Below are 5,140 nucleotides of genomic sequence, written 5' to 3' on the forward strand. Positions count from 1 at the left end.
GGGTCCCAGACTGCGAGAGGGCACAGGCCGGGCTGAGGGACCCCCTCTCCCCCCTGAGTGCACAAATTTTTGTGCACCGGGCCTCTAGTATATATATAAAAGCCCAGTGACTGGAATGGTGGAACAACCAGAATGACTGGAACAGTGGAGTGACCAGAATGACCAGTGGCTATGACATGCACTGTGGTGGCCAACCAGCCTGATCCAGTCCCTGATTTGGCCTACCCACCCCCTTGGCCAGCCCGGCCCCTGATCCGCCTCCAACACCCCGATTGGGGGCGGGGCTGGCTGGCCAACCACCCGCGGCCCCTTCTCTACCCCTTGTCGGCCCGGCCCAATGGGCCCCCATCAGGGTGGGCCAGCCGGACCCCATCTGTGCACAAATTCGAGCACCAGGCCTCTAGTTGGTGTATAAAAAAGCCATAGATTTCTGGGTGTTAATTTTGTATCCTGCTACATTGCTGAATTCATTTATTAATTATAGTAGTTTTTTTATGGAGTCTTTAGGGTTTTCTCTGTACAATATCATGTCATCTGAAAATAATGACAATTTTACTTCTTCTTTTCCAATTTAGATGCCTTTTATTTCTTCTTCTTGTCTGATAGCTATGGCTAACACTTCCAGTACTATGTCAAACAGGAGTGGTGAACGTAGGCATCCCTGTCTTGTTACTGTTCTTGGGGAAATGGTTTTAGTTTTTGCCCATTGAGTAAGTTTGTCATATAAGGCTTTTATTATGTTGAGATATGATCCCTCAATTCCCACTTTACTGAGAGTTTTTATTAGGAAAGGGTGTTGGATTTTGTGAAATAATTTTTCTGCATCAATTCATATGATTATGTAATTTTTGTCTCTCAATTTGTTTATGTGATATATCACATTTATTGATTTTCAGATATTTTACCAGTCTTGCATCCCTGGAATAAATTCCACTTGGTCATGGTGTATGATCATTCTAATGTAATGCTGGATCCGATTTGCTAGAATTTTGTTGAGGATTTTAGCATCTATGTTTATCAGGGATATTGGCCTGTAGTTCTTTTTCTTTGTGTTGTCTTTATCTGGTTTTGTAATTATGGGAATGCTGGCTTCATAGAAAGTGCTTGGAAGTGTGCCCTCCTCTTGAATTTTTTGTAATAGTCTGAGGAGGATAGGTTTTATTTCTTCATTGAATGTTTGGTAAAACTCCCTTGTGAAGCCTTCTGGCCCCAGGCTTTAGTTTGCTGGAAGTTTTTTGATGACTACTTCAATTTTCTCCTTAGTTATCAGCTTATTGAGATTTTTAAAATTCTTCTTGGTTGAGCTTTGGAAGGTCTTATTTTTCTAGGAATATGTCCATTTCTTCTAGGTTGACCAGTTTATTGGAAAAGAGTTGTTCACAGTATTTTTTAACAATATTTTGCATTTCTGTTTGGTCTGTGGTTATTTTGCCTCTTTCATTTCTGATTGTGTTTATTTGGGTCCTCTCTCTTTGTTTCTTGATGAGCCTGGTTAGAGGTTCATCAATCTTGTTTATCCTTTCAAAGAACCAGCTCTTGGTTTCATTGATCTTTTTTATTGTATTTTTGGTCTCTATGTCATTTATTTCTCCTTTGATCTTTGTTATCTCTTTCCTTCTGCTCACCCTGGGCTTCTCTTGGTGCTATCTTTCTCATTCTTTAAGTTCTAGAGTTAGATAATTTATTACAAGTGTTTCTTGTCTTTTGAGGTAGACCTGTAGAGCTATGAACTTCCCTCTCAGGACTGCTTTCACTGTATCCCATAGGTTTTGGGTTGTTGTGTTTTCACTGTCATTTGTTTCCACAATGTTTTTAATTTCTTGTTTGATCTCTTTGGTAACCCAATCATTGTTCAGTATCATGGCATTCAGCCTCCAAATGTTGCAATTTTTAATTGTTTTTTTTATTATAGTTGAATTCTAATATTATGTCATTGTGATCTGAGAAGATGCTTCATATGATTTCATTCTTCTTGAATTTGGAGATACCTTGCCTGTGCCCCAATATGTGGCCTGTCTTTAAAAATGTCCCATGTGCACTTGAGAAGTATATTCTGTATATTCTTGTATATTCTTGTATATTCTGTAGCTTTGGGATGAAATGTTCTGAAGATGTCAATTAAGTCCATCTCATCTAGTGAGTCATTTAGGATTGCTGTTTATTTGCTGATTTTTTTTGTCTAGAGGGTTTATCCAGTGATGTCAGGGTATTAAAGTCCACTACTATGATTGTATTGCTGTTGATCTCTTCCTTGATATCTTCCAGAAGTTTTTTTTTATGCATTTGGGTGCTCCTGCATTGGGTGCATAAATGTTTACCAGCGTTATATCCTCTTGTTGTATCAATCCTTTTAGTATTATGAAGTGGCCTTCTTTATCTCTTGTTATGGCCTTCACGTTGAGATCTATTTTGTCAGATATAAGTATTGCTACCCCAGCTTTTTTTTCATTTCCATTTGCCTGAAAGATATTTTTCCATCACTTCACTTTCAGTCTGTGTGAGTCCCTTGTTCTGAGGTTGAGGTGGGTCTCTTGTAGACAGCACATATATGAGCCATGTTTTCTTATCCTTTCAGCCACTCAGTGTCTTTTGATTGGAGCATTTAGTACATTTACGTTTAAAGTTATTATTGATAGGAACTTGTTTGTGGCCATTTTTTATTTTCTGTGCCTGCGTTCCTTCTTCCCTCCTTTTTTTCCTTCTTTTTATAACAGTCCCTTCAGCATTTCTTGCATTCTTGCATTTCTGGCTTTGTATTGATAAATTCCCTTAGCCTTTTTTTTTTTGTCTGTGAAGCTCCTGATGTCCCCTTCTATTTTGAATGATAGTCTTGCTGGATGGAGTATTCTTGGATTTAGTCCCTTGCTTTGCATTACTTTGTATACCTCATTCCATTCCCTTCTTGCCTGATGTGTTTCTGTTGAGAAATCATTTGATAATTTAATGGGAGATCTTTTTTAGTTAACTCTTTGTCTCTCTCTTGCAGCCCTTAAGATTCTCTCTTTGGTGTTAATGTTTGCCATTGTAATTATGACGTGTCTTTGAGTGGGTCTTTTGGGGTTCAACTTATTTGGGACTGTGCTTGTGTCTCTTTTTTTCCTTCCCTGAATTATGGAAGTTTTCTGTCATTATTTTTTCAAATAGGTTCTCTAATCCTTGCTGCTCTTATTGTCCTTCTGGAACCCCTATTATATGTATGTTATTTCATTTCATGTTGTCCCAAAGATCCCTTAGGCTCTCCTCCTGCTTTCTAAATTTTTTTCTCCAGTTGCTGTTCAGATTGGGCTTGTTTTCTACCCTATCTTTTATCTCACTAATTAGGTCCTCTACTTCTCTTAGTCTACTACTGAAACCTCCCATAATGTGTTTTATTGTAGCTACATCACTCTTGATTTCTTCTTGATTCTTACATAGGTTGTTGATTTTTCTTGTCCATCCAGTTTATGAACTGTATGGCCAGTATTCTGAATTCTTTTTCTGACATATTGCATGCCTCTATTTCATTTAGTTTCTTTTTAATGGGTGATTCCTCCTTTTGTTTCCTTTGGGGGTTGCTTTTTTGTCTCCCCATTTTTGCTGTCACTGAAGGGTCCAGTTGCCAAGTTGCACAGGGCCTGAGCTGTGCAGAGGGCTTGGCGGGAGTATAGAGCATCCCCACAGTCAAGGGTGGGCTCAGGGTATTGGGAGGTGTCTTCACACAGCAGGAACCCTATGAGCATCAAGAGTTAGGGGTGGCTAGGGTGCCCAGGAGATGCAGTCTCTGACAGTCAGAGTCCGGCTGGGGTGTCCGTGAGACGTGGCTGGCAGGAGCAATGCATGTAAACAGTCAGGGGCTGGTTCGGGTGCCTGGGAGGCACGTTGGGTGGGAGCCATGCACACGAACAGTCAGGGCTGGCTCAGGTGCCTTGGAGGCATGGCCAGTGGCAGCCCCGCATTCCCACAGTCAGGGCTGGTTCTGGTTCCTGGGAGGCACAGCCAGTGGGAACCCCGTGTAACTTGTCTCTTGATTCAGAAAGATTTATATTGAATACTAGTGGCCAGGTGCACGAAATTCATGCACAGGGGTGGGTGTCCCTCAGCCTGGCCTGCACCCTCTCCACTCTGCCCCTAACCACTCTGCCTGCTGGCCTACTCACCCAAAACTGCCCCCTGCTGCTGGCCTGCTTGCCCCCAATTGCCCCCACGCCAGCCTGATCACGCCCAACTGCCCCCTGTGCCAGTGTGCTTGCCTCCAACTGCCCCCCCTGCCGGCCTGCTCACCCCCAACTGCCCCCCTGCTGGCCTGCTTGCCCCTACCTTCCCGCCCCACTGGCCTGCTCGCCCCCTACTGCCAATTGGCCCCCCCTGCTGTCCTGATCACCTCCAACTGACCCCCACTGATGGCCTGCTCGCCCCCAACTGGCCCCCCTGCTGGTCTGCTTACCCCAATTGGCCCCGCCCCCCATAAGCCTGATCACCCACAACTGCCATCCCATCCTGGCCTGATCACCCACAACTGCCCTCCCCTCTTGGCCTCTAACCGCCTCTACCTTGGCTCCAGCACCATGGCTTTGTCCAGAAGAATGTCTGGAAGGTCTCCTGGAAGGTCTCCCAGTCTAATTAGCATATTACCCTTTTATTAGTATAGATATGCTGAGAGAAGATCAGATGTTATGGAGGTTGTATTGTGGAACTATTTCTCTTTTCCATTTCTTACAAAAAGGGTCATTCTCTAACTCTAGCAATCATATTGGGCCTGAAAACTTGGTTCAAAAATATTATTATGAACCATTTGCACATTGATGTAAATTAGATTATTGACAGTAGAGTGAGCTGTATTGGTGGGCTCCTGGGGGAGAAACAACTCTCTTGTTTTCTTGAAATCACTGGATCTTCCATGGAAAATTGTTTTCCTATTTTATACTCTTGGTAATATTATAATGCAGTAGAATTGTTTACATACTTTTTATTCTGTGCTGTGACAGTTGTATTTCTTAATCAGTAGTTTTACATAATTAAAAACATCATAAGCCTAAAATTAGAGACAGAGTTGAGTTATCTTTGGAGAACATCTGGGTATCTTTGAATAATCACCTGACATCTGAGTCCAGCAGCAGCCCCCAAATTGACTACAGTCAGATTGTCACAGCCTCTATTTAGT

The sequence above is a fragment of the Myotis brandtii genome, unplaced genomic scaffold (assembly GCF_000412655.1).
Source record: "Myotis brandtii unplaced genomic scaffold, ASM41265v1 scaffold305, whole genome shotgun sequence".
NCBI classification, from domain to species: domain Eukaryota; kingdom Metazoa; phylum Chordata; class Mammalia; order Chiroptera; family Vespertilionidae; genus Myotis; species Myotis brandtii.